Below are 26,655 nucleotides of genomic sequence, written 5' to 3' on the forward strand. Positions count from 1 at the left end.
CAAAACTGTATCGTGGTACAGAGGACATCTTCGACAACTTTATTGTCTGACGACTAGTTGCGAATGAGAAAGGTTGGATTTGAGAAGGACCTACCCAGTAGGTTTGCTATACTTCCTCTCAGTTATTACATTCTTATTTCTACTAGTGGGCCTATCCTCTTCTATCGTCTGTCATATTTTCTATGACTCACCTTGGCAGTATGTAAGTATTCCAGAGTTTCCTCCAAGTATTTAATTACCTCTTCCATTTTTTGTTCAGCCATATTAATTCTCATTTTACCTGTTCAGCAACGTCTTTCCTTGCTTATTACAAATTTTCTAGTTTGTTTCCAAAAGGACTTGAACTTATTTTCCCGTCCCTTATCGAATTTTATTGACAGGAATGTGCTGCGCAACATAATGCTTGGTGCATGTACCAGCGAGTGTGTGTGTGTGTTTTAGGTCAGCTCTGGCCAGTATCACCACTATAGGTCAGTTCTAGTGCACCAACCACAACCACCACCACACTTACCACTACCAAGACTACCACTACCACCACTACCACCACTCTTACCTTCACCACAGAGACAAAAGACAATTTGGCCACTAACTTTCCCCTCTGGCATTCCTCTCTCAGGAAATCCCCCAGCTTCTATTTCACTGAGGGCGAAGGGAGTAGAAAGAAGGAAAGGGAAAGGGGAAGGAAAAGGGCAGTAAGAAAAAGGGAAGATAGTGAGGAGGGTTCAGGTAAGTGGTGAAGAGGGATCAGGTGAGGAAAGAAGAGGGATCAGGTGATTGGTGAAGAGGGTTCAGGAAAAGGGTGAAATGTGAAAAGGAAAAGGGTTCAGGTGAGCGGTGAAGAGGGACTATGTGACTAGGCTATCTAGAGGTTTCTTGCATATGTTGTTATAAATATATATATATATATATATATATATATATATATATATATATATATATATATATATATATATATATATATATATATATATGCTATTGTACCCACAGAACAAGTGGTACTGATCAATAACAACACTGCATTAACCAAGGAGTCGAACCTAAGCTGTTTTGGCCCGCCACATAGTGAGAGAGAATGCATGACGCTTTAGACCACTAGACAAGTCTAGTGGTCTAAAGCGTCATGCGTTTTCTCTCCCCATGAAGCGGGTAAAACAGAATGGGTTCGACTACATTGCTAGTGCAGTGTTATTATTAATTTATATATATATATATATATATATATATATATATATATATATATATATATATATATATATATACAAACACTGATCTCTGGCCAAAGGAGACTCGAACCTACGAACCTTGGAACAAGGTACGCAGTGCTTTACCATTCTCACCACAGTGGACCAATACCTTGGCGCCCAGCTCACGCTAGACGTTGATCCAAGGCAGCCAGCTTTCAGGAAAAAGGCTTACAGCTTTTCATCTCACCCACTGCATGCATCGACCAACTAGAGATTTTAACAGTTCAAGGAATTCGCAAGAGCAGGCGAAATATACACGTAGGTTCGAGTCTCCTTCGGCCAGAGATCAGTGTTTGTGTATATTTCGCCTGCTCTTGCGAATTCCTTGCATTGTTTAAATCTCTAGATGGTCGATGCATGCAGGGGATGAGATGAAAAGCTGTAAGCCTTCTCCCTGAAAGCTGGCTGCCTTGGATCAAAGTCTAGCGTGAGCTGGGCGCCAAGGTATTGGTCCAGTGTGGTGAGAATGGTAAAGGACAGCGTACCTTGTTCCAAGGTTCATAGGTTCGAGTCTCCTTCGGTCAGAAAATCAGTGTCTCTGTATATTTCGCCTGCTCTTGCGAATTCCTTGCATATATATATATATATATATATATATATATATATATATATATATATATATATATATATATATATATATATATATATATATATATATATATATATATATGTCGTGCCGAATATGTAAAACTGGTCAATTAGCAAGAACTCATTTAAAATTAAGCCCTTTCTGAAATTTTCTCTTATACGTTTAAAGATATTTTTTTTCATTAATGTTAATGTAAAAAATTTTAAATTTTGCACCAAAAGAATCTTAGAAAACTTACCTAACCTTCTTACAACAAGAGCAATTTATTTTAGCCTAACCCAACTAATTATATTTTAAATACGTTTACAATAATTTAGTGCTAAACAAACACAATCAAATATATTTTTTTCGTTAGGTTCAGAATGATTTTGGCGAAATTATTGCATACACAAATTTTCACTTGTCCTATATGTCAAGATGAGCGTTGCTATTTAAGCCAAGATCGCAAGTTCTGCCTGTTCGGCACGACACACACACACACACACACACACACACACATATATATATTATATATATATATATATATATATATATATATATATATATACATATATATATATATATATATATATATATATATATATATATATATATATATATATATATATATATATAAACTATGAGTTATCATGTGAATATAACCTCATCCGTAACTGCATACAAAAATCTCTCAAATAGTTAACATACTCGACGTGCCTCGCAAACTCGAGACATGCACTACACGAAGCGATTCACACAGCGCTACTACACACATCACAGGCAAGACACACAAGTGCGACAGATTGCAGGCTCTCCTTGGAGCACAATAGTCACCCCTCAATGATGAAAGCTCTCGAGAAAACCAAGACTCACTCCAGGTGTGTTGGAGTGGGAGGTGGATGGGTGAAGCTGCCGGGAAGAGAGTGAAGAAAGAGATTAATTTACTGAGTAAATAAGCGAGGAGAGTGGCATAGATCGTATAAGGAACCGGAGAAAGGCTTGAAAATAACTAGGATTTGAGAAAGATGTTGTTTATATGTATCATGAGAAGGTGTGCCGGGGGAAGGTGATGCAGTGAGCCAGGAGAAGGTGATGCAGTGAGCCAGGAGAAAGTGAAGCATTGAGCCAGGGGAAGGTGACACAGTGTGCCAGGAGAAAGTGACGCAGTGAGCCAGGGGAAGGTGACGCAGTGAGCCAGGGGAAGGTGACGCAGTGAGCCAGGGGAAGGCGACGCAGTGAGCCAGGGGAAGGTGACGCAATGAGCCAGGGGAAGACGACTCGGTGAGCCGGGAAATGTGACGCAGTGAACCAGGGGAAGCTGACGCAGTGAACCAGGGGAAGAGGCAACTCAACCTCCCAGCACCAATATACTGAGTGTATTTACAATCCGTTGAACCCTGTGTGAGAGATAGGCCATTCAAAAATGGTAATGCTGAAATCCAGTGTGTTGGAGGAAACGTTAAAAGTTGTCGTTGCTACTGAACCTAAGTGGAATGCTTAACAATATTCTCATCGCCCTGCTGAAGTCTCCCAGTTCTGACTGACGGACTTCATTACCTCAAGTATGAAACTCATCCCGTGTGATGGAGTACGACGGGAAAACCATCGTGAGTGATGGACGTGTTAGCTAAACACAATTAGCTCTTGCTCTAACCTTGTAAAATGTCATGCTGATCAAGACAGCTGCACACTGAAATGCGCAATACTCCATTTTCTTTAATAAATAATGTAATTCGAACCTGAAATCCCCTCATGGAAGGTTCCTTGATGTTGGTGAGGGGCTCTTGATTTAGGGAATTGAATCTGTGCTCCAGTTCCCCGAATTAAGCCTGAATGCCTTCCACATCCCCCCTGGGCGCTGTATAATCCTACGGGTTTAGCGCTTCCCCCTTGATTATAATAATAATAATAGAACCTGAAATCATTCAATAGAAAAGAGCTTAGGAAAATGTAAACATTGTCACAGACGTCTGAAGGAAATAATTTAGTTCGCAAAATATTGTTTGGAGGTTTTGTAATACGAAATACGTATTCAAACACCTGATTTTATGTAAATCAGTGTGTGAATAAATGTTTTGGATTATTATTACAATCATGGGGAAGCGCTAAACCCGTAGCATTATAGTGCTAAATGTTTTAGAAAACCGACAAGTTGATAAACGAGACACTTGTGCAGTTTGGGTATCTTTATATTGGAAACATTTGGCCAGCCAGTGGTTTCTTCAGTCCAGTGAAGAGAAAGGAAAAACAATAGGAGGAGTTTGAAGCTATCAGTCCTTCAACCTGGAGTGTGTTCAGTCCATCAAGATTGCTAGACTGAACACATCGACTCCAGGCTGAGAGACTGATTATTTCAAATTCCTTCTCATCTACCAACTTTTTCTGCACTGGACTGAAGAAATCACTGGCAGGCGAAATGTTTCCAGAATAAAGATACCCATATGGTACACAAGTGTTACATACATCATTAGTCAGTTTATAAAAAAAATCAAGAAAATAAGCAGCATTGTTCCAAGATAACATTTAAAAGACAAGATTTCAACGTTAGAAACTAATTTTAAACCTTTGCAACTTTTGCTGTATCAGCTAATGCTAAAACTTTGCAACCTTTGCTGTATCAGCTAATGCTAAAACGTTTCAACCTTTGCTGTATCAGCTAATGCTAAAACTTTGCAACATTTGCTGTATCAGCTAATGCTAAAACTTTGCAACCTTTGCTGTATCAGCTAATGCTAAAACTTTGCAACCTTTGCTGTATCAGCTAATGCTAAAACTTTGCAACCTTTGCTGTATCAGCTAATGCTAAACCTTTTCAACCTTTGCTGTATCAGCTAATGCTAAAACTTTGCAACCTTTGCTGTATCAGCTAATGCTAAAACTTTGCAACCTTTGCTGCATCAGCTAATGCTAAAACTTTGCAACCTTTGCTGTATCAGCTAATGCTAAAACTTTGCAACCTTTGCTGTATCAGCTAATGCTAAAACTTTGCAACCTTTGCTGTATCAGCTAATGCTAAAACGTTTCAACCTTTGCTGTATCAGCTAATGCTAAAACTTTGCAACCTTTGCTGTATCAGCTAATGTTAAAACTTTGCAACCTTTGCTGTATCAGCTAATGCTAAAACTTTGCAACCTTTGCTGTATCAGCTAATGCTAAAACTTTTCAACCTTTGCTGCATCAGCTAATGCTAAAACTTTGCAACCTATGCTGTATCAGCTAATGTTAAAACTTTGCAACCTTTGCTGCATCAGCTAATGTTAAAACTTTTCAACCTTTGCTGCATCAGCTAATGCTAAAACTTTTCAACCTTTGCTGTATCAGCTAATGCTAAAACTTTTCAACCTTTGCTGCATCAGCTAATGCTAAAACTTTGCAACCTATGCTGTATCAGCTAATGTTAAAACTTTGCAACCTTTGCTGCATCAGCTAATGCTAAAACTTTTCAACCTTTGCTGCATCAGCTAATGCTAAAACTTTTCAACCTTTGCTGCATCAGCTAATGTTAAAACTTTGCAACCTTTGCTGTATCAGCTAATGCTAAAACTTTGCAACCTATGCTGTATCAGCTGATGCTAAAACTTTGCAACCTTTGCTGTATCAGCTAATGCTAAAACTTTGCAACCTTTGCTGTATCAGCTAATGCTAAAACTTTGCAACCTTTGCTGTATCAGCTAATGCTAAAACTTTGCAACCTTTGCTGTATCAGCTAATGCTAAAACTTTGCAACCTTTGCTGTATCAGCTAATGCTAAAACGTTTCAACCTTTGCTGTATCAGCTAATGCTAAAACTTTGCAACCTTTGCTGTATCAGCTAATGTTAAAACTTTGCAACCTTTGCTGTATCAGCTAATGCTAAAACTTTGCAACCTTTGCTGTATCAGCTAATGCTAAAACTTTGCAACCTTTGCTGTATCAGCTAATGCTAAAACATTGCAACCTTTGCTGTATCAGCTAATGCTAAAACTTTGCAACCTTTGCTGTATCAGCTAATGCTAAAACTTTGCAACATTTGCTGTATCAGCTAATGCTGAAACTTTGCAACCTTTGCTGTATCAGCTAATGCTAAAACTTTGCAACCTTTGCTGTATAAGCTAATGCTAAAACTTTTCAACCTTTGCTGTATCAGCTAATGCTAAAACTTTGCAACCTTTGCTGCATCAGCTAATTTCCTTTAGGAAAAGTATTTTTGTGAGGTTAAAGGATTTTCTCCCTTTTAATTTACCAATCGACCTAATAAAAATAAATCGAGAAAGTGCAAAGGTTCACCACCAGGGGGACACGGAAAGTAAAAATCAGAATCTGTGTGTAACCGCCTTAAGCGGACTACACGACGCTGCAAAGATTATTGAAGAGATATGATTATGACATAAAAAATACCCCCATATAAAACTTTAATACGAGTACTAGTTAGAAGAGGCTGCCAATCAACAAGCGAATAAAGAGGACACAAAAAAAGTCATTATAATTATAAACGTTGTTTTCTTTCTTTATTATCGGTTACAAGGGACAAGGGGACTCAGGTGCGACTCAGTACGTATATTTGTAGTAAAAATTTCAGGACATACTAACGATGCTAGAATATTGTACTGGATTAAATGTATTAACGATGAGGTGGGAGGCAGAAAGGGTGAAACCATACCCAAAATTTGGTAAAAAACCGATACACACACACACACACACACACACACACACACACACACACACACACACACAAACACATGAGCTTGGACTCGACCCCTGCAACCTGAACTAGGTGTGTACACACACACACACACACACACACACACACACACACACACACACACACACACATACATACACACACACACACACACACACACACACACACACACAGGAGCTTGGACTCGACCCCTGCAACCTCAACTAGGTGAGTACACACACACACAGGGGCCAGGAGCTTGGGCTCGACCCCTGCAACCTCAACTAGGTGAGTACACATACACACACACACAATCACGTATACGAGCAAAAAAAAAATCATACGAGGGGCTGTTGTCCTTAAGTTGGCAGTATAGAGAGGAAACTTTAGACGTTTCGGCCCATATTGAACCATTATCAAAATGAGAGTCGATAATGGCCAATGGTGGACCTAAACGTCATTTAGAGTTTCCTCCCAATGTTTCATTTATTTCTGAACTCTTTCAGCCATGGAACTGTAACTTTTTTTGCCTCAGCTTCAAATTCCTTTTTCTCGTATTACGTGGAGTTTACCTGGAGAGAGTTTCGAGGGTCAACGCCCCCTGCTTAAATACATGCGATAACAATTTAGGTGATGGAAATACCCAAGTAAGAACAACTACTCTGCTGGAATGAAACCTTTCAAAGTCTCACTGCTCATGCACACAGTGTCCGTGGTTCGATCCCCAGTACGGTTGAAAAAGTTGGGCGTGTTTCCTTAAGACACCTGCTGTTCCTGTTCACCTAGCAGTAAATAGGTACCTGGGTGTTAGCTGACTGGTGTGAGTCACATCCTGAGGGACATGATTAACCTAAGTTGCCAGAAATTCTGTGCATAACCAGTGGCTTTCCATGTAGTATGTCACTGATGTCAGTTAGGTCTGTATAAGTTGTATCATGTATTTGTAGAAATAAAGATTATTATTATTATTATTATTATTATTATTATTATTATTATTATTATTATTATTGCTGGATTCTTTAGGATATTCTCATCACTCTACGAATAAGTAAAACTTGAGATTTTGGGTTAAATAGCAACGCCCTTCTTGCCGAATATGACAAGCGATAGTTTGTGCAAGCAATAATTTCACAAAAATCATTTTGAATCTAACGAAAAATAGTATATTTCATAGTTCTTGTTTATTATTAAATTATTGTAAACTTACATAAAATATATTTAGCTGGATTAGGCAAAATTAAATTGAGGTTGTTATAATATGGTTAGGTAAGTTTTCTAAGGTTCCTTTGGTACAAAATCATTAATTTTTATCTTAACATAAATTAAAAAAAATCTTTAAATGTATAAGAGAAAATTTTGGAAAGGACTGAATTTTAAATGAGTTCATGCTAATTGACCAGTTTTACCTATTCTACACGACACTTATATATACACTAAGAGACAATTATTAAGTTCAGTTGAGAAAATTTCCTCCATATATCCCAGTATCCTCCCCTCTTCCCTATTCCTCTTCCCCTCTTCCTCCCCTCTCCCACCTGATCTTTCCCCTCCTCTCACTCCCGTCCCTCCCACCCATCCCCTGTGAAAGGAAATTAATATTTTAATTTTGTCATTCGCCTTGTGTTTTTATTCTCTAATACTGACACCCAAAAGGTATTTTTATTTTTGATTAATGAAGGTATTTATAAACGTAAGAAATGAAACAAAACACTTAGAGGGAAACAAGAGAGAAGGTTTTTGAACAATGGTTAAAAGTTGTTTGATTTATATCAAAGCTTATGTTTCAATGTTTACTATCGGCAAACACACACTTAATGAAGAAATGTTTAGAAATTCTTTTTCTTAATCCCTTGACATAAAACATCGGTACAAGTTGGTAATGAATGTACAGCCAGTTAAGTGTACGTGTGTGCTATTGTCGATCCATATTATTATATATTTTTTTATGGGTAAATACGTTAAATTTATGGGAATCATTCAGCTCTGGGAGAAAGGGAGGCTACCTAGGTTCTATCATCCATTTTCCTTGGAATAAGAGCTTTTCACTTGCGTCAAGTCACTGCCACTCCCCGTCCACCTTCAAGGTGGACGGGGAGTGCAGTCCAGTATCTTTAAAATGCATCTCCTGCAACGTGATGCAGAAGATACCCAGGAGGAAGCTGGTGAAACTTGAGGAGGAGTGGACATTTACCACGGAACACCAGCGCGGAATTAACGATGATGAATTCTTAAACACCTACTGAAATTTTACGAAATGTTGACTTACTACCTGCAGGAGAGAGAGACGCGGACAGCCTGCATCTTCGTAACTCTCAGAAGGCATCAGACAATGAACTACACCATTGTATACTAGTGGTACAGGCTGTTGTTATAGAGAAAGGTGATCAAATATGTCAAGGAGTAATTAAAGACCAATCTATCTTCATGCCTAGGAGACAATGCACGTTAAATACCAAAGTGCTTAAGATTATGGTGAGGTAAAAATAAATGAGATTCTTCAAGGCTGAACTTAATGGCTGAAAACAAGTAAGTAGTTGTATAAATATGTAATGTCCAAAATATCGGGTACGCCTTTTAACGATACAAAACATGTCAGAATGATACTTAAATCCTCGGACTTGGCAACAATAAAAAGAAAGGTGAGGTCCATCCCCATGGATCATTTCTGGAGATTATACCATTTCGACGACTAAAATTCTACACACAGCCTTCCTCTCTTAATTGCAGGAGGACACTTTTGTAGATGAATGGTTCAGAGAACAGACACGTTGATAAATTAGACACATGTACAACTCTTGGGTATCTTTATTGAGGAAACGTTTCGCCACACAGTGGCTTCATCAGTCCATACAAAGGAGAATCTTGAAGAACAGGAGGAGAATGAGGTAATCAGTCCCTCAACCTTGAGTCGATGTGGTCAGTCCATCAATCTTGAATAGAATACGACACCACCTACGACTGCTGCACCTCTAATGCCTACGGTTTATAAGCTCATTCTCCGCACTTATGCCGTATTCTATTCAAGATCGATGGACTGACCTCATCGACTCAAGGTTGAGGGACTGATTACCTCATTCTCCTTCTGTTCTTCAAGATTCTCCTTTGTATGGACTGATGAAGCCACTGTGTGGCGAAAAGTTTCCTCAATAAAGATACCCAAGAGTTGCACATGTGTCTAATTTATCAGGAGGACACTTATTTGGTCTCGGCAACACTACACTTGTAAACCCTTTCCACACACACTACCTCATTGTTATTACGTTGTACATATGTGGAATACATTCATGTAAACTATGTTCCACCATAAATGTGTTTTTCATTCAACATTTTCCAAGGAAAGTCAATGTAAAAATGCTTAAAAGAGACAAATATGCGACTTTTCCGTGTAGTTCTAATAATTTGGTCACCCTCTCTATATGTAAACAACTCAGAGTGAAGCTAATGGTACAAATCACTGTTTACAGATAATGTAGGGATGTTACGGATATAAATGGAGAAGTAAGAAAGTAAATACAGAGAGTTTAACCCCCATTAATTGCCAAATACTGGAATTGGATACTTATCGCACCTGGGTGAAACGCAAGTGCAGTCCTCTGACAAAGGAGCAGACTTAGAAGCAAACATAATTACCGATCATCAGCGAGTGGAAAAACCCAATTGCCTCAGAAATCCAATTATGGAATCGCTCAAAACACTGTACACTAATTATATCAGACAATGTTTTGATATGCGATACATGAATAGAGACCGCAGCTGGTCAAGACAAATAACTAAATAAAGTTCAAAGACTTCACACCATTTTGGTCTCGTAGCAAAAGAACATTAAATATAAGGGCAGGTTACAGCAACTGAATCTCACTTCGCTGAAAGAGCAAAGGCTCAGAGAAATAATAGTGACGTGCAAGGAACTCAAGGGCACTGACAAGACTAGGACAGAATGGTCGACATGAGAGATGGAAGCTCAGACTCAGATGAGCCACAGGAACGTTATGAATTAATGATGGAAGGTGCTGGTTAAAGAGGCTGTGAGGAAACGCAACAAAGTGATATAAAACTAGTTAAGCAACTCCATCCTTGGATGCTAGGAGCTATGAAGGTACGTGGATTGGAAATGACGAGGTGATGCCAGGAGCATAGCTCAGTAAACATAAACGTGTGTATCTAAGTACGTACGTACCCCCGTATCTCCTTCCCCATTCCCTTTTCTCCACACTCCCCCACACGCCTCTCCATCTATCCACTATTCAATAAGGCCTGCAACCATATCAAGGCATTAGACAGAGGAAGTGGTTTCCACTTGCCTTCTTACAAGTGTTTTAAACTCTTCCAAACTTATAAAATTTGAATCCAGGAGTCTGAAATCAGCTTCTCAAGTTTAAATTTTCTCTCTGACTTTCTCCAATGACTTGCTGTCACTTGAGAAAGCGGGTTATGAAATTTAAGGAGAACACGCGTACACATGCAAAAAAAATATTTAAACGTCATATGGTTAACCATACAAATTTACACCCAAAATGCCATCGACAAAAAAAACATACCACGGGTGGGGTTTGAACCCGCGGTTTGTTTGCAATCGTGTCCTTACGATTTTCGTGAGTCATGCCATTGAGGTTTCTACACTCCCCAGATGATTAGGAATCCCTTAGCTGAGCTGGTAAGAGCGTAGGATGTTTTTAAAAAGTGCTCACAAACACTGGCACAACTCACGTCGCATACAGGTGAGCAAAATTGATCTAATGATGTGTCACCGAGGGTTGCGAGAGGTCACTGACTTGTAATTTTTATTCATATACAAATATTGGAACTGAGTAGAATTTGAAGAGTCTGGGAGAAGGGAGGGAGGGAGAGTCGGAAAGGGAGGAAGGAGGGTGGGATGTAGGGAGGGAATGAGGGAGAAAGAGCCAGAGAGAGGGAGAGCAAGAGAGACAAAGAGAAAAATAGTGACAAAGAGAGACAGAGAGAGAAATAGAAACAAAACAACGCTAGAGTAGGCTAAGAGAGGTAGAGTGTTATTCAGGTGATCCCATCTGTTTCTTACTTAATGTTCTGGATAATATTGATGGTACGCAATGCGAAACATTCGTCGGCTTAGGTAACTCTGCGAAGAACATCACTCTTCTTAGACTGATCACATTAAGTACCCAGGAGAGTCACATTAAGTACTCTTGAGGGTGATAAATTAGACACATGTACAACTCTTGGGTATCTTTATTGAGGAAACGTTTCGCCACACAGTGGCTTCATCAGTCCATACAAAGGAGAATCTTGAAGAACAGGAGGAGAATGAGGTAATCAGTCCCTCAACCTTGAGTCGATGTGGTCAGTCCATGAATCTTGAATAGAATTGATTCAAGATTGATTGACTGACCACATCGACTCAAGGTTGAGGGACTGATTACCTCATTCTCCTCCTGTTCTTCAAGATTCTCCTTTGTATGGACTGATGAAGCCACTGTGTGGCGAAACGTTTCCTCAATAAAGATACCCAAGAGTTGTACATGTGTCTAATTTATCAACATGTCGGTTCTCTGAACCAGTCATCTACAAACTCTTGAGGGTCTAACTGAATACTCTTCAGGGTCACATTAAATACTCTTCAAGGTCACAAGAAGTACTCTAGAGGGTGGTACTATAATGGAATAGCATGGGACAGTATGTAAATGATGCACAATGAGAATTGTCATCTTGTTCTTTGTGTGATGTGAATTCTCTAGTGGGCAAAACGTATTCACAGCAAAGCGTCATAGTCCTCACTGTGTTTTATTTACATATGAGGAAGATGACATGGCATTCTCTGTAACACGAAAATAATTTTGAGGGTCATAAGAGGTACCCTGGAGGGTGACAAGGAATTCTCTGGAAGGTCAAAGTGATCAAAAATGTGTCTTGCACATGATAAACCTATTTTGAAAACTGTATACATGTATATTTGTAGATAGGGTTATTTTAAGTTGTTATAGTAGGTTGGCTATTTCCTACCCTGAAACGATCCACTACGCAATGTGGCGTGTGTAAACCCATAGTGAATATGCAGCCTCTTAAATTTTGGGAGCTAGAAATCCCTTTCCCAAAAGATATCATCAGCGTACTCTCAGGAGCAAATTACCATGAGAAATGGAGTTATATAAATCATCATCGCGTCAAGAAGCTGTAGCCAGTAGAGGAAACAGATGTTGTATCAAAGACCTGCAGTAGGTGAAGTCTTGGTAAGGAGAGGACACCAAAAGAATCTCGCCTCAGTATCACTGAGGTGTCTCGTCTGCCGCCCATCTTACGGAACAATGTGGAAACGAACGACAAGAGAATTACTCGCAGGTATGTAGGAACAAAGGCAACTTGTCGGAATTTGTCACTTGCTGCGTTGTAGCAGGAAAAAAAAGAGAAAAGTTGACTGGAGAGAATGTGAACAATGCCTTGGGTAACAAAGCCCTGACGTTTAGAAAAGCCCTCAGTTTAGAAAATACAGCTCTTATATTAAGTTTTAAATGTTTCAATGTAGAGGGGGTTACACTCCTTCAAAGAAACACACACTGAGCCATATTCTTTCAAGTCAGATTGCTACATAATGGTCAGTCAGTATTTCTTACAGCCACGATAGCCGATATATAATTTCCATACATACCAGACCACTGTAATCACGGTGTCCAGCACCGTTAAACCTGTGGTCGATGCTGTCGTGGCAGTTTATATAAAGCCATTTACTACCCCACCTTCAAGTGTTCTCTCGCACCATCTTGCTGCAGCCTCGCCAGAACACCGGCACCACTAAACGTGTCACGTGAGGTAAATGAGGTTTTTTCTCTGACTAATAGACTAATATCTGATGAAATTTCCATACAATATTTTATTTGTAAGAATTCAGCAAGAATAGGCTAGCCATGAGCCCACTGCACTCTAACCTTACATAGTTTAAAAGCTACAATTGTACTTGCAAATGTAAAGAAATGACTTATTTTCATACGTTTCTGTAATATTTTACTTGTGAGTTATTTAAATTATGACAATATGAACTACTTTAAGTGTTTTCAAGTTATAGCCAAGAAAGCATAACTTAACACAGGTTTCATTGTCTCAAATGCTTCTTTGAGTCATATCAAACTGATTAATTTCCTCTCTTTTTCATGAATGCTCGTTATGTTTTTCTGCGCGAGAGGCAGAGCGAGAATTACCAATTACTAGAGAATGTCTTGGCAGAATTTACCATACAACACGCAGTTCCCAGTAGGTTACCCTAGATTAAGAATTAGACACTTGTGGAACATCTGGGTATCTGAAGCACAAGCACAAGGTTGTGCTTGTGCTTCAGACTCTTCGCGACGACGGTGCTCTTCACCAACTCCAAGGCTGAGGGACTGATACCTTATATTTTGTATACAGTTCTACTGTCTTCCAATTATATCCTTGAAGTTATATTGATAAAACCACTGGATGACGAAACGTCTATAATAAAGATACTCAGATGTTATACATGTGTCTAATTCTTCTTGTCGGTTGTGTATACCAAACATATACAACTAGACTAGGTTAACTAATAAATAAGAATAACTATAAAATAACCTTTGATATACCTTGGCTTTGGAGAGTCTTCCTACTTCCGGAGCACGGTCCTGGGTCAGGGTTTTATGGCACTTACCTTGAAAACCAGGCTGTTGCTCCTGGCGGCCAGGGATAAACAACCACTCCAATAACCGGCAACTAATCACCAACCACCAACAACTAATCACAACCAACACTCGCCATCCTCTGTCCGGGTAAGTTTATAATGGAGACAGACAGAGGTAATGGTTCGCAACTCTTGTTTAATGACTTACACAACTTCCATTCAGCTTGACTTGGCTGATATGAGTTAAGTTATGTTCCAATTATTTTGAGTATCCTGGTGACTTGTGCACATCCAGGACAACACTTCCAGATCCTGGCTGACTTGTATAGTCCATGGCTTATTGGTTGGTAACGCATTCAGCTCACACATTTAGGTCCTTGGTTCGACCCCGGTATGGGTAAAAATACTGAGCCTGTTTCCCTAAGACACCTGCTGTCCCTGTTCACCTAGCAGTAAGTAGGTACAGGGGTGTTAGCTGACTGGTATGGGTAGCATCCTGGGGATAAAATTATCCTAATTACTCGAAATGCTCTGCATAACCTGGAGCTTCCTATATAATATGTCACTGATGTCAGTTAGGTCTGTATAAGTTGTATCATGTATTTGTAGAAATAAAGATTATTATTATTATTATTATTGTTATTATTATTATTAGATGACTTGTATTACTTCTGGGTAACTTATATCACTACAGGGGTGACTTGTATCGCTACAGCGTGACTCGTCTGGGTAAAGGGCGACTCTTATAGGTACAGTGACTCGTGCGGATATAGCATGACTCGTACAGCAATTCACATAGCCACAATGTAACCAGTATAGCTTCAGGGGTGACTCTTATAGCTTCAGGATAATTCATGTGAACAGGGTGACTCGAAGAACTATTACCCAAAGTCCTGAGTATAATTTTGAGGCGGGTTGTGACACCTATGGCCACTGTTCACCTACATGTAAATAGGTACCTGGGTGCTAGCTGACTGCCGTGGGTGGCATCCTAGGGAGTACAAGGATGTCATAGGGCTGGGCTTTGAAATGAACCGAGGTAGAATTACAGCTCTTAGCCTTTAAATTTACGGTCTAAGAGAAGTTGGTAATTAATCAGTATTTATGCACCTGGAGGCGAGATTCTGAGGTTAAGTGAATATCTGTGGAATTATTTACTCTTATACTCTTAGACGCTAATATACATTATAGATGAACTAATTTAATTTTTATTTCTTCAGTTATGGTCCCAAATTTATGTAATAAGCATCAAGCCCTTGATTTTCACAGTCTAACTCAGTAATTCACACAAAATCATTAACATAGGCAAGGGTGTAGACTCTGGTTGCTCGTGCGTATCTGATAATCTTTGATTGAAATGACTGTAGTGAGTGTTAAGGCTCTGCAGATCTCTCCCACGAGAGAACTCACGTGACGCCATCTAGTGGGGGATTCTTTCATATTGTTTTTTTTTGCTTCGTCCTCTTTGTTCTTAGAGGTTTTCCCTCTGTTCATCTCAATGTTTCTTTCTTCAGGGAAGGTGCCTTTTGATCCTCACGTCGACCTACAGTCCACGTTAGCTTTGTAGTGAAGAATAAAAAGGCACAATACCGTAACTGCAATAATATATAAATAACCCGAATTTAGGAGAAACTTAGGACGATATTTATATATAATCATTGTACGGTATAAAAGATTAGTATGTCACTGCAAGTACCAGACGTAATACCCAATGTGCAATTATAGTAATTTAAAAGAATCCTATATCACCTTGACAAGCCAGAGATTTTCTTTTAGTAGATATTCATGAGCTTAGCGTATAGAGTTTTCAGCTCTGTGATGGTGACAGTAGTGATAGTGGATGTAGCTGTAATGGTGTTAGGGATGGTGGTAGCTGGAATGGTTAATGGTAGTGATTCGTATTGTAGTAAAGGTTGCAGTGCCGGTTGAATTGCTCGGTTAAAGTGGAGGTTGGAGTAACGATAATGGTGGTACCGGTAATAGTGGTAGCGATGGTTGTGGTATGGAACTTAAGGTGGTTATTCGTAGTCGCTGTGATGTTAATAGTGCTGTGGTGGTGGTAACTGCTGCGGTGGTAGTGGTGGTAACTGCTGCGGTGGTAGTGGTGGTAACTGCTGCGGTGGTAGTGGTGGTAACTGCTGTGGTGGTAGTGGTGGTAACTGCTGCGGTGGTAGTGGTGGTAACTGCTGCGGTGGTAGTGGTCATTTTTTAATTAAATCAAAAACTGAATACATCAGCTACCTTATTCTACAAGGCTGTTATACAGCGGGAAGAAATCTGTCTCCCTGTCACATTCCACAGGGTGAGACTGATGTAAGGTGTTGATATCAGTCAGCCTGAGCTGGGAGACGTTAGTAGGGCAATGAAGACATGAGGTAGCGGTCATGATAGTGGAGGACGGGGGATGGGGTGAAGAAAGTGCAGCTTGGAGACGTGATAAACGAACTATTGTCTGTTCCACAAGAGTCGGGTGATCGTGGATGCTGCTGCTGCGGCAGTGGAGACGGAAGCGGCGACAAACATTGTGTGTCGTGGCGGCCATCAAAACCGACCATGTCGCTCATGGCAGCATGATCCAAGGAGCTGCAGCTATCCTCCCCTTCTCCGGATCGAATTTGATTACTCTCCATTCATCTGGCGCCTTATGGCCCCCCTAGCCGCCGAAGGGGTTGGTTTATTGCGCATCTCATATCCATCCAGTGGACGGTAGCGCAAGAGCGTTTGGATATATAAAATGCCTAGGAACTAGGCCCCAAAAGGGTTAACAGGAGTACAGCTGGATATATATCTACAGTTGATTTATCTACAAGCAAATTTAGGAAATTTGCTTAATATGTCTGGTATCTCATTTTCATTAATAAGATACCTTGACATGTCACATAGTTTATTATATTACCTCTGTATCCCTCAGTAAGTGGACAATAAAGCACAGTGCTCAATAAATTGTCCATACGGCTGAGCACATAAGAGCATGAATAACTAAAGTGTAATGAACAATAATAATCGACATGAAGACAGAACACAGGAGGTTGCTCTGTATATTTCGATCCTCAGAAGAGGGTCGAAATATACAGATCAATCAACCTTCCGTATTTCTGTCTCCATGTGGATTATTAAACACACAAGAACATAAGAAAGGAAGAACACTGCAGAAGCCCTATTGGCCCCTACTTGGCAGGTCCTCAAACCTAAAGCCACTAGGAAAAATATTCGCCCAACCCATTTGATCATCTGTGTGTTTGACATACTGCTAGATGTATTTGTTACCAAGCCTAAACCTGCCTTCTACAACATCAACCTGTTCACAGTGCTCCATAAATGTACTTATCTACGTTCATATTATCGTAGGGAGTGATCTACTCAGGCTTCTAAATGAATTTCCATGACGTTCATTTTCATAATTTACTTCTCTCCTAATGCTAGACACACATATAAAAAAATTTTCTTCATTTTCATTCAAGGTAAGTTCTGTGGCTAACGTGTCAGTCTACAAATATATAATTCACTCTACTATCTGGCATTATTGGAACATTCATGAGGTAGACTTGATGAAGAATGTACAACCATCTTCTTAGTGTTGTGTAAATGGCTTAGAAAGGCGACACGTTGATGAGTGTGACATTTGAGCCATATGTGGGGACTATTAGCGTGGAAATATTGTAAAAACTAGTCTATCATTCTAATTTCTGAAAAAAAAACTTTTTTTGCAGTTTCTTTCTCTGTATTGGATTGATAAAGACATTGGTTGGCGAAACGTTGCCACGATGAAGGTTCCCACACGCTTCATAAGTGTCTCATTCATTCAGTCTTTGTCTGTTTCTGTCTGTCTCTGTCTCTGTCTCTTTCTGTGTCTGTCTGTCTCTGTCTCTTTCTGTGTCTGTCTGTCTCTGTCTCTTTCTGTGTCTGTCTGTCTCTGTCTCTGTCTCTCTCTCTCTCTTTCTCTCTCTCTCATATATATATATAAGCACTTGATCCACCAGAGAGTACACCGGGATTTGCCGTCTCTTCCTCGCTGCACAGAGTGAAAATTCCTACAAAAAAAAGAGAGAAAATCCGGCTCAAAAAAAAAAAAAAAAAAAAAAATCACCAACTCTCAAACTCTAAAGTTAGCAACCAGTTTGAATATAATCGGCTTAGTTATTCTGGGGAGGACATGCCCTTGTCACTCTCGAGTTAGGGAGAAGGTATGTGCCTCACTAACCAAGTTATCCTGGAAAAAAACATGCCTGTTTCGACAAAGTTTGGCGGAGGGAGACATTACCCGAGACAAAAATTAAGAGGATCTGCTCATTACAGTAAGTTATTCAAGGGGAAAGATCGCTCCTCACAGCAGATCAAGTTAGGAATGTTGTAGTAATACTGGGCGAAATTAGCTCCTTGCAGTAGTTATACTGAGGGAGGTTTGCTCCCTACAGTAGTTGTAGTTATACTGGTGGAAGTTTGCTCCTTACAGTAGTTGTAGTTATACTGGGGGAGGTTTGCTCTTTACAGTAGTTGTAGTTATACTGGGGGAGGTTTGCTCCTTACAGTAGTTGTAGTTATACTGGGGAGGTTTGCTCCTTAGAGTAGTTGTAGTTATACCGGGGGAGGTTTGCTCCTTACAATAGTTGTAGTTATACTGGGGGAGGTTTGCTCCTTACAGTAGTTGTAGTTATACTGGGGGAGGTTTGCTCCTTACAGTAGTTGTAGTTATACTGGGGGAGGTTTGCTCCTTACAGTAGTTGTAGTTATACTGGGGGAGGTTTGCTCCTTACAGTAGTTGTAGTTATACTGGGGGAGGTTTGCTCCTTACAGTAGTTTTAGTTATACTGGGGGAGGTTTGCTCCTTACAGTAGTTGTAGTTATACTGGGGGAGGTTTGCTCCTTACAGTAGTTGTAGTTATACTGGGGGAGGTTTGCTCCTTACAGTAGTTGTAGTTATACCGGGGGAGGTTTGCTCCTTACAGTAGTTGTAGTTATACTGGGGGAGGTTTGCTCCTTACAGTAGTTGTAGTTATACTGGGGGAGGTTTGCTCCTTACAGTAGTTGTAGTTATACCGGGGGAGGTTTGCTCCTTACAGTAGTTGTAGCTATACTGGGGGAGGTTTGCTCCTTACAGTAGTTGTAGTTATACTGGGGGAGGTTTGCTCCTTACAGTAGTTGTAGTTATACCGGGGGAGGTTTGCTCCTTACAGTAGTTGTAGCTATACTGGGGGAGATTAGCTCCTTGCAGAAGTTTTACTGGGAGAGGTTGGCTCTTTACAGCAAATATATAGGTGGGGGAGGGGGTTGCCCCCATACACCAGTTATACTAGGGGAGTCGTGGCTCATTACAGTCGTTAAAGTAGGGGAATCTTGCCTTTGCAGCTATAAAATACTAAATTTTGGGTATATTTCTTTAATTTGTAATAGAATACAATGTACCAAGACAGAGAACGTATATACCAAGAGCATACGAAACTCGTCAGAAATTTAATACTGCAGTATAAAACTCTAAGAAGATTTATTGAGTGATTGGTGGGTAAAGTTTGCTCTGTACAGCGACCACCACCGTCCAATACACCAAGAAACTCTGTTTATTTCAAGGTATACCACCTGGTACCATGTTTATTTCGGCTTGAAGCTGCGCATTAGTAAATGTCCATTACCACTCGCTCGGGTACAACCATATCCAGAGCAGTCACAACCACACCCTGCACGGCAACAACCAAACACCCACAAGGCTACAGCTATCAACCGTGCGACTACACCAAATATTCGTGAGGCTAAAATCCTTTTCCCTGCGGCGGCTGCTACAGTCAACACACGCACGGCTTCAACTCACACCAAGCGGTGACAACTTCCAACAACATTTTCAAAGTTATCCTAATATCAAATTTGCCTGTTAATTAAACATTTCTGTAAATGTTTTGAAATTAAATACACAACCACAGCCGGAAGTACATTCCTACTCACATTCATAATTATTTCTCCGTTATCTTACGGTAATTAACTGAGTATATATATATTTTTTTATAACCTGACTGGAGCTACAGTCATTATTTCGATGATACTGTAACTGAGTCATGTTCGGCGGTGACTGTTGATCCTAATATTGTAAATATATGGAGGGGATTGTTCCGAACAATATTATTGATAGGTATTTTGGAAATCTGAAGAGGACTTTGAGAACGTAACTCTTCCAAAAATATAAATAATTAAAACTATTATCATGAATAAAACGCGCAGCATAAAAGAAATGTCACTCACCAAGTTAAAATAAAGAGCATCAGTTAAAAATCCCATCAAATTATTGTCAAAAGACTCTCGTAAAAGTTCTCGGAGGTCCCTACAGGCACCCAAGCAATTAGAAATACCGTGACGAAAGTGTGGAACAAATTCTAACCATTTGTCTTAGGCAAACAGTAAACTGTTCCAGTAACTACTCTACCAGTTACGCAGAAGTGAGGGTGACAGGAACACCTATCAACAACTTGCTACAGTCGTGAACAATTCACTCTCACAACACACAAAACATCCACAGAGCAAGTATAACTGCGCTAAATATTTTTCACATAATGGAATAAAATATCCATAATATGTTACGTATCATCGGCAAATGTAGAAGAAAGGGGAAACAGTTCCATTGATGCCGATAGAGATGCTGGGTTCTTAGTCAGGCAGGCACCCGTGGGGAGAGTGGCACCCTGTGGGTAGAGTGGCACCCTACCCAGAGAAGAGGCCACTTCCCCTAGGCACAAACCACTCAAGCCTCTCCAACCGTGTTAATGTGACCCAGCGTCAGGGAATGCTATTAAAGGGAGGGGATTGTTGTTCCTGACAATATTACAGAGAGGAGATTGTTGTTCCTGACAATATTACAGGGAAGGGATTGTTGTTCCTGACAATATTACAGGGATGGGATTGTTGTTCCTGAAAATATTACAGGGAAGGGATTGTTGTTAATGACGGTATTACAATGAAGGGATTGTTGTTCTGCACAGTATTACAGTGAAGGGATTGTTGTTCCTGACAATATTACAGGGAAGTGATTGTTGCTCCTGTCAATATTACAGGGAAGTGATTGTTCCTGACAGTATTACAGGGAACGGATTGTTGTTTCTGATAATATTACAGGGAAGGGATTGTTGTTCCTAACAATATTACAAGGAAGGGATTGTTGTTCCTGACAATATTACAGTGAAGGGACTGTTGTTCCTGAAAATATTACAGTGAAGGGATTGTTGTTCCTGACAATATTACAGTGAAGGGATTGTTGTTCCTGACAATATTACAGTGAAGGGACTGTTGTTCCTGATAATATTACTGGGAAGGGATTGTTGTACCTGACAGTATGACAATGAAGGGATTGTTGTTCCTGACAATATTACAGTGAAGGGATTGTTTGTCCTGACAATAGTACAGTGAAGGGATTGTTGTTCCTGACAATATTACAGCGAAGGGATTGTTGTTCCTGGCAATATTACAGTGAAGGGATTGTTGTTCCTGACAATAGTACAGTGAAGGGATTGTTGTTCCTGACAATATTACAGCGAAGGGATTGTTGTTCCTGGCAATATTACAGTGAAGGGATTGTTGTTCCTGGCAATATTACAGGGAAGGGATTGTTGTTCCTGGCAATATTACAGGGAAGGGATTGTTGTTCCTGACAATATTACAGTGAAGGGATTGTTTGTCCTGACAATAGTACAATGAAGGGATTGTTGTTCCTAACAATATTACAGTGAATGGATTGTTGTTCCTGACAATAGTACAGTGAAGGGATTGTTGTTCCTGACAATATTACAGTGAATGGATTGTTGTTCCTGACAATAGTACAGTGAAGGGATTGTTGTTCCTGACAATATTACAGTGAAGGGATTGTTGTTCCTGACAATATTACAGGGAAGGGATTGTTGTTCCTGACAATATTACAGTGAATGGATTGTTGTTCCTGACAATATTACAGTGAAAGGATTGTTGTTCCTAACAATATTACAGTGAATGGATTGTTGATCCTGACAATATTACAGTGAAGGGATTGTTGTTCCTGACAATATTACAGTGAAGGGATTGTTGTTCCTAACAATATTACAGTGAATGGATTGTTGTTCCTAGCAATATTACAGTGAATGGATTGTTGTTCCTGACAATATTACAGTGAAAGGATTGTTGTTCCTAACAATATTACAGTGAAGGGATTGTTGTTCCTGACAATATTACAGGGAAGGGATTGTTGTTCCTGACAATATTACAGTGAAAGGATTGTTGTTCCTAACAATATTACAGTGAATGGATTGTTGTTCCTGACAATATTACAGTGAAGGGATTGTTGTTCCTGACAATATTACAGTGAAGGGATTGTTGTTCCTAACAATATTACAGTGAATGGATTGTTGTTCCTAACAATATTACAGTGAATGGATTGTTGTTCCTGACAATATTACAGTGAAAGGATTGTTGTTCCTAACAATATTACAGTGAAGGGATTGTTGTTCCTGACAATATTACAGGGAAGGGATTGTTGTTCCTGACAATATTACAGTGAATGGATTGTTGTTCCTGACAATATTACAGTGAAAGGATTGTTGTTCCTAACAATATTACAGTGAATGGATTGTTGTTCCTGACAATATTACAGTGAAGGGATTGTTGTTCCTAACAATATTACAGTGAATGGATTGTTGTTCCTGACAATATTACAGTGAAGAGATTGTTGTTCCTGACAATATTACTGGGAAGGGATTGTTGTTCCTGACAATATTACAGGGACAGAATTGTTGTTCCTGACAATATTACAGGGACAGGATTGTTGTTCCTGACGGTATTACAGTGAAGGGATTGCTGTTCCTGACAATATTACGATGAAGGAATTGTTGTTCCTGACAATATTACAGGGACAGAATTGTTGTTCCTGACAATATTACAGGGACAGGATTGTTGTTCCTGACGGTATTACAGTGAAGAGATTGTTGTTCCTGACAATATTACTGGGAAGGGATTTTTGTTCCTGACAATATTACAGGGACAGGATTGTAGTTTCTGACAATATTACAGGGACAGGATTGTTGTTCCTGACAGTATTTCAGGGAAGGCGATTTTTTACTGATTTTTTTTGTATGAGAGGATAGAAATGGTAAAGGATAGAGAAATACTGAGGTAGAAGTTGACGTGAACATATTTGCTCCAGAGTGAGTGTGTGACTGATGGATCGCTTACTTATTGATGCGCTCGTTATCAGAGGTATATTTCAGTGCCGTCTGGCGGCCCCTCCAGGAACTACTCTGGTAGCCGTTAGATTAGTGGGAACTAGGAAACTGTTGTAGTTCTCTTGACTCCTGGTTCCTCGAGTGCTGGCATCATCCTCTGATGATGGTTAGTAAGACACATGTGCAACATTTTGGTATCTTTATTCCGGAACGTTTCGCCTAGACAGTAGGCTTCTTCAGTCGAGTACAGAGAAGGCAGCAAAAGCTGTAGAATTGTAAAGACGATGTAATCAGTCTATCATCCTTGAAAACGTAGTTTTGAGGTGGTCAGTCCCTCAGCCTGGAGAAGAGTTCTGCTCCATAGTATGGAACAATGTGAGACTGATGAGAGCGATGGACTGATTACATCGTCTTTATGTCTCTACTACTTCTGCTGCCTTCTCTCTACTGACTGAAGAAGCCTACTGTGTAGGCGAAACTTTTCGAAATAAAGATACCAAACTGCTGCACATGTGACTAACTTATCAACCTGTCGGTATTGTATACCATTATTATATTCATGATGACACAAGCACTCAGGATTGTATCTATTTACAGCTATTATCTTTTTAACCCACGTTCATTAACATGTTTGTATATCACATTAACTCCATCAAAATGACCTTCGATCTACAGTGTGAGAGTTTACCTTATCTTTGTATCAACTTCTCTTTTTTCACCATTCAGCCTAATGTACAGACCGGGTCACCTTTCCAGCGCGAAAAAGGAAAGGCTGCCTGTCCAAGAATGTGGTCGAAAATTCCTCTACTAGTCTCACCACTGCGAGTCATAGCACAGCTGGTGTGTACATTTAACGAGTCCTCGTCTTAATGAAGTCTCACCTGCCTACTCTACCATATGTATATTCCATCCCATTAGAAGCATTGCTCCTCGCTGAGTAGAATTCAGACTGTCTTCCATCTTCACTTTCAATTTTTCTCAACGTGCCTAACTCTCTCTCCGCTAATTACATTGAAGAATTAGACATGTGCAATATCTGGATATATTTATTTGTAGACGTTTCGACATCCAGTGGCTTTCTCACTTCAGTATCTGGGTATCTTGAATTACAGACGTTTAGACATCCAATGGCTACAAATAAAAATACCCTGATACTGCATGTATTTATTAAGTCACTGGATGGCACAACGTGTACAAGTTAAAATACCCAAATACTGGATGTGTTTAATTCTTCGTTGTGTCGGTATTGTATACTACTGATATGCAGTTAATGGCAATGTCTATCAGATGTGGCGCGTGAATCAGACTCCTCGAACACTGATTCACTCTGTCTCCTGCTTCAGTCCTCGTCACCACTACAGCTGTAGTTACACCTCTCGTACTCTGGTGGATGGTCATCTATTAACGAGAGTACTGACACTCGAACTGAATGCTGTATTCTCGCTATCAGTTTCTCCAGCTGATCCACACGTTCGCCTCTCTCAGTTACGGAAGGTAAGGTGTGTCAGGAAACAGAACTAGTGTTTCCGCATCTTGAGCTTTTGGTTATCTGACCGAGGCCTTCCGCTGGCTTACCGGTCCACCTCTTTAAAAATTATGGTTGAGATTATTGTAACCATTTTTTTCGCCCCTATCGTATTTTAATGCTGCTTAGCTCTTGGCCAAATTTTAGTTAATTTCTTTCATTTTTCATTGTTTATTTCAAGTAAGATCATCTTCCAATTTAGTTTTATTCATAGTGTATTATAATTAAAATTTTGGCATTGTGTTTCTATATTTAATTCATCCCAGTTTGATTCTAATGTATTATTTTTCTTACTTATATTTTCCTAGAGGGTTCGATGTATTATTCCCTACTGCCACACGTGGCACAACAAACTTTTATCGGTACAATGTTTCGCGCTACACAGAGCGAAACGTTTTGCCCCCAAATATATTCTTGTTTTTAGATCGTCTCTCGCTTCATCGAGTGAAGAGATTGCTCTTCCTGACAAAACTATTATAAAATTCGAGAGGGAGGATGTGCTCATGAATAGGGTGAAGTATCGGAGGGCAAGAAGGTGCTGGTGCTCGGAGGAAAGGCGTCACTTTCAGGGAAGGAGGCTATATAATTTGCATACTGGTGGAGGAAGCCAATTTCCTCTTGTTATAACACTGTGAGTCACCACCAGCACATACAGTAGTTTGGGTCCTGGTGGTTGGTGGTTGAGGGTATTGAGATTTGTGGTGGTGGGGAGGGTGGTGGCTGTGCTGGTAGTTGTGGTTGTGTTGGTTGTGGTATTAGTTGATAGTGGCATCTGTTGGTAATGGTGATTGTTGGAATTGGTGGTTTCTATAGTGGTGCTTCTTCCTCTGGTGGTTTTGGTGGTTGTGTTAGTAATATTAGTAGTAATATTGTTGGTAGTAGCGATCATATTGGTAATGCTGGTTTTGGTGGTGGTGGCAGCAGTGGTGTTGAGTGAGAGTAATTATCATGGTGGAGGCGGTTTAGCAATGAACCACCGCACAGTGTAAAATTTAGTTACTCGCACCACACACTGAAACATAGAGATGTACTAGTAAGCAGCAATACCAGTACATGCCACCCTCATCTGCTGTGTTCGCTCGCAACCGACGCCTTTTTTCGCTATAAATCGACAGTAACAACATTGCTTAATAAATTTACTGCCGTATTGGCTAACACGGTACAGTGCTTTCCATGAATAAATATAAATCCTCTGTCTCTTATCTTTCACATTTGCCAGTACTCTGGCAGATAAGAAATTCAATATATCCTGAGGTTAAGATAAAATTCTCAAAGTTATCGGCACGAGATCCTAAATAGAACGAGACTCGTTATAGAACGCCACTCAACAGTCTCTCGTTCTCCAATACACTGATCGTTTACAGTTACAACACTCGATTGTGTTTGTACCTGCTGGAGGATTCAATGGTCTCTCCTTCAACTGGGGGCCTCCAGCGCTCGGCGTGCGTCTACCTGGTGAGTATTCAGGGGGGTCAACGCCCGTGGCCCGGTACCATACAAGCCTTTCGTTGAATAGCCTGATCAACCGAACTGGATAATCGCAGCACTCAGTTCGACTGATCAAGAACTGACTTGGGAAAATCATCCAGTTCCCTCCTGAAGACAGCCGCGGGTCTGTTAATATTTTAATCCCCCTTATGTATGAAAGAAAGGAGTTGAAAAAGTCATAGTCAATTCACACTTAAAAAATTATCTCTTAGTGTAGTAGCCATTGCACCCGTACTTTTCACTACGGGTATTTTGCACGTCTTCTGTGAGTTCGTAGACGATGTGTAAGGGGAGTAAGAATAGCTCTTCTGTTAAAGCTCATGGGAAGAGGGAAGTTCAGTTGGGTTACAGTTGGTGTCTTTGTCGGAATGTCCGAATCCTTCCTGTTAGAGGCGTAGGT

The sequence above is a fragment of the Cherax quadricarinatus genome, chromosome 56, assembly GCF_038502225.1.
Source record: "Cherax quadricarinatus isolate ZL_2023a chromosome 56, ASM3850222v1, whole genome shotgun sequence".
Classification (NCBI taxonomy): Eukaryota; Metazoa; Arthropoda; class Malacostraca; order Decapoda; family Parastacidae; genus Cherax; species Cherax quadricarinatus.